This window comes from Oncorhynchus clarkii, chromosome 7, assembly GCF_045791955.1.
Source record: "Oncorhynchus clarkii lewisi isolate Uvic-CL-2024 chromosome 7, UVic_Ocla_1.0, whole genome shotgun sequence".
Classification (NCBI taxonomy): Eukaryota; Metazoa; Chordata; class Actinopteri; order Salmoniformes; family Salmonidae; genus Oncorhynchus; species Oncorhynchus clarkii.
This window is the reverse complement of record NC_092153.1, coordinates 45,707,337-45,715,833: the sequence shown is the minus strand read 5'-3', so window position 1 is coordinate 45,715,833 and position 8,497 is coordinate 45,707,337. Positions and strand designations below refer to the sequence as shown.

The 8,497-nt window shown below is 41.4% G+C and overlaps 1 protein-coding gene across 3 annotated transcripts in view; it reads left to right on the top strand.

Moving 5' to 3' along the window:
- Positions 1 to 897: 897 nt before the first annotated feature.
- LOC139413380 (nuclear receptor coactivator 3-like) overlaps positions 898 to 8,497 on the top strand; it is a 45,851-nt gene continuing 38,251 nt past the window's right edge. For 2 of the 3 annotated variants that reach the window (XM_071160687.1, XM_071160685.1), the window contains exon 1: positions 915 to 1,006. The gene's annotated coding sequence lies outside the window, so the exon portion shown is untranslated. Of the gene's footprint in view, positions 1,007 to 8,497 lie in introns of all 3 variants that reach the window. The other variant, XM_071160686.1, reaches the window with a different exon arrangement.

Genomic DNA, 8,497 nt, shown 5'->3' with positions numbered 1-8,497 from the left:
AGAGGGCAGTTGGGCCTCCCGAATCACTTCATTCTCCTATAGGGCGATTTGACTTCATAGTGTTTGCTACATAATTGCAAATTGTACCCTGACCACCGCTGCTCTCCAATCCCAATGTGGCATATGGATATTGGCCGGTTTGTGTGTCAGTAGATAACATGCATGTTTTATATCCCCCTTATAATTGAAATAGTCATACTTGGAAACCCGCAATGGTTACAACGGACCATGTTGAAAAATTAGCCAACAATCATACAATCAAAGAAAATATGTAGACCTATATGAAATTTGGGGGGTTAATTCTAGCCTTGTTACAATAGCAGACCGAAACATTAGACCTGTCAATATCAATTTGTGAGACCTCATAGAATGATGTGTCTATAAAAGAAAATAGTTTGACTTGGCCTAATGGAAAATAGCATGTCACAACGGCCACGTGCACCGTTATCATGCATATCTCCATGAGCTACTTTGGTGAGCTATAAATAAATGCATTGCTGCTGCCTGTCTCATAGGTAGGTTATTTAATTCGTGTACGTGTAGTCCATATTTAGAAAAGCCCATACATCTTTTCGCTAATAGAGGAGGAAGACAACTACCCTACCCAGAATCCCTGTCGCTCTGTTGCAAGCTGGGTTGTATAAGTCAGTACTCCAAACAATTGCTAAATGTTCCGTTTTGCAACGAAAAATAGCGTTTCTATTGGACAAGTGCAGCCAATGGGAAGGTACCTACCTAAACCTGGCCAATAGAAACACTAGTGTTCGTTGTAAAACAAAACGAGAGTTTCTATTGGACAAATTCAGGTAGGTCCCTCCCCGTTTCGTTCCGTTTGCTTTCGTTTAAGAAACGTTTTGCAACATAATTGGCATAATGAATACGCCCCTGGCTTCTTGCGCTTTGGGAGTGTTTCCCATTTAAACAAGCACAGTGGTGAAGATGGCGGAGAGTTAATAGTGGCAAAAAAGAAACTGGTGTGGTGTACTCAATGAATGCATTGAAGCGGGTGAGTTTTTCTGCTAATAGTCGGTGTTTTCTTTTCAAGTTTTTAAAGTGTTTTGTTGGTAACACTGATTTGGGGTTTAAACATGTGGCAAATGTTCCTGTTGATCTGATGTGCCGAGTTACTTGGAATAGGTAGAGGTTTCACCCGTCTTAGTATACCTCAGTGCAACCAACCAACCTACCTTGTAACGTTAGTTCCGATCGTGTTCGTTTATTTACGGAATTTTAGGCTGTGAAGTGTTCTTTCTACCTGCTGATGCGAGACCAAATTTGTCGTTTTTAATGTGCATTCCTCGTGGAGGTTTCGGACTGCTTTCATACCACCTACTCTTTTGTTACAAAGTTTATCCGAGGGGCAATTGATGGGCTACGTTCAGAACCAATTCTATTTAATTTCGACTGTGAGTGAACTCTTCCATTTGTGTAGTCTAGCAGGTTAAGTATCTCTGTGATTGTAACGGTTAATGACCCAGCACTACTATGTACAACGGAAAGGGGAGGGTTGGATACGGACGTCAGGCCACCCGTGAAACCCTCTAGTCTATGCTACATGTCACACATCGGTACAGAATAGGCTACTTATATGTCTCAAGTTCACAGGCTACATTTTAATTTACTGTAGTGTAGACATTTGATGGGACATGGTGTTAGTATCAATTCGTGTGTATGTGTGTGTTAGCGAGAACGTGTACTCTGCAGTGCAAACTCCTCATTGAGTTTTGGTTTAAAAAAAAGGTTAACAACTACTGATATCTGTGTATGCTGAACATTCACTTTCGGAGGAGGTAAGGGAGCATTCTTCCGAGAGCTTGCTCATGTAACTCGACAGACAATGGAGCATGAGTCATGTCGCTTGGATTTGTAAGGTTCAGGTCTAGGTGTGTGCAGTCAGTCTTTGCTTGCTGGCAGAACACGTGAATCACAAGCACCTATACACACACATACAGGAGGAGGACCTACCCATCTCGTCTTGCAAGACTCAATGCTCTGTGTCTGGCTTCAGACATTTTTTTTTGGGGGGGGGGGGGGGGGGCGGGCAAATTAAATGAAATCTGCCCTAGAATAACTATTGAATCACATGCATGCTTTAGGTATTGGTTTAGAAGATGGGGGTTGTGTTATAAGCCATGTCTATCTGTCAGTTTTCTAATTAGGGCCAGGAGTTTTTCCTAACAATGTGACCTGACCAAGAAAAGCTTGAGGCCCGAGTTATAACACATCCTTTCTCCTCGCATGGTATCAGGTGAATGTGTGTTTGTTTTTTTTTGGCTTGTTGGCATGGAGTATGGATAAGGCCACTGAGCTAGCCTATTTACCGGGTGGTCTTCATGGTCTCTTAATTTTGAGATTATTTATTAATGATTAAATAAATAGGCCTAATTAAATGTAATGCACACTTACATCTTCTCTAGCAGTGTAGGCCTATATGTGTTAGTATGTTTGTAGGAGGGGAACAGTGGCCACTGTGGGAAATTACCCAATGAACTGCTGCTGCTACTCATATTCTTAACAAATGGAGCCCCTGTCTCCCCCTTTTTCTCTCTCCCTTTCTGTCACACACAGGGTGTCAGGCTGCATTAACAATGAATCAATCTTCTGGGAGATTCTTTGACTACAGATGGGCTGAAGTGACTTGGATGCATTGCTTTTGCTCTTTGTCCGTTTTGCTACTGTGTTCTCATTAACGGGCTTCGTCTCATGGGAGCTGGAACATCTCTCTATGTGGTGTCAGAGCTTTGTAGCAGATGAACCAATCCAATGATTTCCATGGCATATTGATTGGATACTGTTGGTGTGTTTTTGAGTTGGTGTTTGTCAGCAGTTAGACTTCAGGATTTGATAGAGCATTCTTGGCCTTATTTAATTGTTAGTATAAGAAAATTTCCCTCATCCTTGCCACCTCTGAAAGCGTGGACTTTTACTTCCATCAATAAGAATGAGCGGGAAAATAAGCGAATGCCTCATCACCTTTTGTGTGGTGGCGAGGACCTTTTTGATAACTACCTCCACTCTGTCTTTGTCACGCTGCATTTTTGCTCCATTGATGTCTGAATAGATGGCATTCTTTTAGTGTGTCGTAAGGGGTGTGTGTTACTGAGAGAGGATGTTAGATCAAAGGTATTTTGTGTGTGTGTGTGTGTGTGTGTGTGTGTGGCATTAACAAGATGAATAGTGGGGAGAGCGGAGTAGTGGCTGCGGAAGGGCTCTTGATGACACAGCGAGCTGAAAGGAAAGCCTGATTGTTTTCCTAATTGGAATTTTGATTCTTTGGCCTGTACTTTTTCTTTTTTTTTTTTTTGGGTAAAAGAAGAGCGGTAGTGAGGAGCTTAAATGGAAAGGCTACATTGGGATTTGGGCAATATTTCCCCAATCAAATTAACTCATGGATAACATTTTTGTCTCTGCATCCAGTATGAAGGAAGTTGAAGGTAGCATTGGCTCACGAAACTAACTAGCGTTACCACAATACCTGGAAGTATATGGTATCTACTAGCACAATAGCAGTTACCATAGACTTTAAGCATGTAAATCTTGGTTGGGTAACAAACAAAAACAAGTGGGATGCATGCCAGCAAAGCCACTACACAAAACTAATCGATACATGAATTGCACTATAACGGTGACAAATGGTACGCACAAACGGCCTACATAAAGCTGTCCCAACAGTAGTCCCAACATTTTACCACCGATACACTTTCAGCAAAACAGTTAATTCTGCCTCATTTACTGCCTTAAAAAAAAAAACATAGCTGATATGGCTGACTTGCTTAAACAAATGTGGTTTCTAATGACAACTGAACTATGGCATAAGGGGACGACAAGCGGATAAGAGGCAATCCGTAATTTAGATTTAGACATTAATGAGCAAGCTAGGACGGACGTAGTTATATTGACTATTTGTTTAGCACTTTTGAAATGCACCGCAACAGAATATAGAACATGGGCCGCTCTTAGTGTTCTCCCTGTACACCAAGTCAGAACCGTAGGATAAATAAAGGGGGCATATAAGCAGACAATAAAAGCGCCTACAATATTCAATGGTTACATTTCTCTAAAACGGGTTATAGGCTACATGTGAGCCACCAAGTCAGAACAGTAGGTGAAATTAAGAGGGGTAAACAGACCAAATTATTAGGGTGAGAGAAATGAGGTTGAATCATGATGACATCATTGATCTTCAGGTCATAGCTCCAGAAAGTGGCTGGAATTGGATGACTGTTCAAACAAGTATTTTTGCAGTCGGAGCTCGTTTATTACTGACTTCCCAGTTGTCTTGCACTCACTGAAGTCAATTTTTCACAGTTCCGAGTTATCGTTTGTTTTGAGCGCGGCACAAATCATGCTTCATTGACAGCATGGCCAATGTTGAATGTTTATCGTTAGTGATGCACCGATATATTTTTGGCCGATAACGATATCCAATATTTCCCTTGCCAAAAAAACCCAAATAGGATATTTAAAACTTGAGCGGCCTTTTAAGCATTCTAGTATAGTTAACACACACACATGGATGCAGCGGTCTAAGCCACTGCATCTCAGTGCATCTCAGTGCAAGAGGTGTCACTACGGTCCCAGACTGTATCACATCTGGCTGTGATTGGGAGTCCCATAGGGCGGCGCACAATTGACCCAGCGTCGTCCGGGTTTGGCTGGGGTAGGCCGTCATTATAAATAAGAAGTTGTTCTTAACAGACTTGCCTAGTTAAATTAAGGTTCCACACACACACCACACTGACCAAAAAGTTATTTTGTTGTCATTTACGTATGTCCCCATTACCAGTAAAACATCATCAAACCTATTTCTCTCATTTACTTGCTGTGCTGTTTTGTTTTTCAGTCGTTTCATTCTCAACCAGGATTTTTTGAGGTCTTTGCATGTCAAAAAATATAATATTTGTCGTGTCAAATAACACTATTTGACCAATCAGGACCTGAATATGACTGCACGTCAAACATTTTTGTATGTAGTTATTACACTCGTATTTCATATGTCACGGCGATTCATCGATACGTATGCTATGATGCTGGTAAAGGTGTCTCGCGCACCTACAGTGCTGGCAATAAAAAAAGCTAGCTAGCTCATGGATGCAAACAATGTTCTTCCCCAAAAACATAGCAATATGACAATCTGTTTCAGTAGCTATAGTTAGCTAACTATATAGGTAGGTACCATCTAAAATATCCCAAATTTATAAGACTGTTCTTATTTGATTAATGGTGGTCTGAGATATCTTTGAAGCTAGCCACAATAAGGATTAGCCACACAAGTGGACTTTGTGGTTTGCCTTCAAAATAAAAGTATTGGTGCTAGCTAGGTACCCCAGAAGTTGCGGTCGAACAAATTATGCTTTATTACCAACACAGTATTGTAAACATCGTTCATGGCCGGTGTTTGCTGACTTTTTCTGTTGTACTGCTTTGACAGTGCTACTGTATCTTTTTTGACACGCAAACGACGTTCCATACTATGTATGTCGGGATGCTAATAGCAGTGACGCTATTACTGTGTAACTCCGGTAGGGCAACATCGGAAAAATAGCGCACTTGGTAGTGTTAAACGGTGCTCGACCAGTTGGCGAATTCCAACATCACCCACGACAGAGAACAGTTGATTTTCAAGGGCAATGAATTCAATATTTGGCTTTAATGGATTTCGCCCTAGAGTTCTCTCGCTGACATTTTGTTATTCTTTCAAATGACTGCTTGACTTGTTGACAGCTCGATCCATACAGCAGATATTGTGGGCTAGTTTAGGAATGCTGTGTTGCACGTATAGAGCAAAATATTATGCCATGTACCTTCGTTATATACGTATGCACATCAGCTTTGACATCGGTTTTGCACATCGGACGTTAAGATGGACATGGACAATACATCGGTGAACATATCGGAATCAGACGATATTAGCTTAAAAATGCCAGCATTGGTATCGTCCATCCCTATTTAGCATTTTAAACTTGGAAAAGAGCCCCTTAATCCCAGATTTGGGACCACACAGCCACTCCACTGAATGGCAGGCTTGTGATTGATTTGCAAACGACTCATTGTTAAATTAGAAATTTCCAACTTGTGTCATGTTTATGGCCGATGAGCACCGATACGTTTTAGCTATAGTTTCTCTTCATTACTTATTTTCAAATAACAAGGAATAAAAAGGATTTGCCAGTAGATTGTCGACTTGATTCATGATGTCGACTGCTAGCTAAGATTTTGCAAGTATGATGTTGACATGATCAGTCCAACCAAAGCTGCTGTACATATAACTTGATTTGACGTCATTTTATCTGTGGCCACTGACCTTGAGCCTTCTTGGGTGGGCACTTCTAATGTAACTCTATGGCAGCACTGACGGGGCTAGAATTTTCTAGCTCTACCCTTAGACTTGGCGATGACGTAGTGTCCCCATGAGTGACAGAACACTGACCCAATCACGGCGCAACGCTCTATTTTCTGCTGTTTTGCCCCATGACAGAAAGCACTGAGCTAGGCTGAAACACCTGCATTTTTGGAGCTGCCTTACTCAAGAAAGCAAAAAAGTGTTTGCGGCTTTATTAACTAAATTATATATATTTTTACATTGTTTGCAAACTGATATGTGACACGTATTAATGCAAAACAGGCAAGCCCCTCCCCCAAACTGCATGCAGAGACAAATTAATCTAACTCTGGGGAAGTAGATAAAGGGTTTCATTGTCAAAATCCTGAATTATCCCTGTAGGTGATCCTTATTAACTTGGAATAGGTAAGCTTTTTCTCTTGTGAAGTTAAGTGTAATTTTCTTGTTGGGTGTCAGTCACACTTGGGTTACACAGAGTTTACACAAATCCTCAAAGTTCTACAGCTGCATCATTTGAGAGCGTCTTAACTGGCTGCGTCATTGCTTGGTATGGCAACAGCACCGCCCTGGATTGCATGGGCGAACAGATTGTGGTGCAGACAGCTCAGTACATCACTTGGGCTGAGCTCCCTGCCATCCAGGACCTCTATATCAGGCCCAGAAAATCATTAGACTCCAACCACCCAAGCCATAGACTGTTCTCTCCGCATCAAGAATGACACAAACAGGCTCCTGAACAGCGTCTATCCCAAAGCCATAACTTTGCAAAATTGCTAACAAATTGGCTGCACCGACGATCTTAGTTGACGCTTGTATTTTATTTAAACGTTTACATGCCCTCTTCACACTCTCAGGACTCTACGCGTGCACACACACACATACTGACTCCACACACACAATCATCATCTACACTTTTGCTACTCTTTTTATCGTACATCCTGATGCCTAGTCACCTTATCCCTATACGTACTGTATCTACCTCTATCACTCCAGTATCCCTGCACATTGTAAATATGGTACTGGAACTGACCCTGTATATAGCTTCTTGCTTTTCTGTGTTCTCATTTTTATTTCTCATGTGTTTTTGTTCTGCCTTGTGTTTATTGTTAGTGCTATATTGATGTTGATTACTGCATTGTTGGGTTTGGAGATTGCAAGGAAGGCATTTCACTGTACTTGAAACATTTAAATATTAGTAATTTAGTAGACGCCCTTATCCAGAGTGACTTGCAGTAAAGTGCTTTCATCATAAGGTAGCTAAATACGACAACCACATCTCAGTCATAGTATATTGAACAAAAATACATTTTGCAACAATTTTACTGAGTTACAGTTCATATAAGGGAAATAAATTCATTAGGCCCTATTCAATGGATTTCGCATGAATTGGAAGGGGCGCAGCCATGGGTGGGCCTGGGAGGGCATCGGCCCACCCACTTGCTAGCAAGGCCCTCCCACTGAATGGGCCTGGCTCCCCAATCAGAATTTGATTTCCCCTGCAAAAGGGCTTCATAACAGACATATACTCCTCAGTTTCTCCGGGTGGCTGGTCTCAGATGATCCTGAAGGTGAAGAAGCTGAATGTGGAGGTCCTGGGCTGGCGTGATTACTCGTACCCTGCGGTTGTGAGGCTGATTGGACGTACTGTCAAAATCTCTAAAACAATGTTGGAGGCAACAAATGGTAGAGAAATGAACATTAAATTGTCTGGCAACAGCTCTGGTGGACATTCCTGCAGTCAGCATGCCAATTACACACTCCCTCAGCTTATTTTATTTCACCTCATGAAACATGGGACCAACACTTTACATGTTGCGTTTTATATTTTTGTTCAGTCTAAGTCAACTTTTTTAAAACATTTTTTATTTTTTTTAATCTACAGTTAACTCAAGGTGTAACATTTTAGTTCTGGTTCTTCTTTGGCGAGAGCGCTAAAGTAGCATCCAGTTGTATGACGCTACATTTCCGTGACGATACAGTCCTGCACAACAAGCTCAAGGTCAGTCATTCATGTGGTGACAGTAGACTGTATCACTGCATGTCAACACACACCTGAGGGGAACCAAAGCCCCACATCTTAACAAATACAAACAGGTTAGCTGGTTTAAATATTTAGGACTAAATTTCTGACAGTGAGTTAAATACTGGATGTGT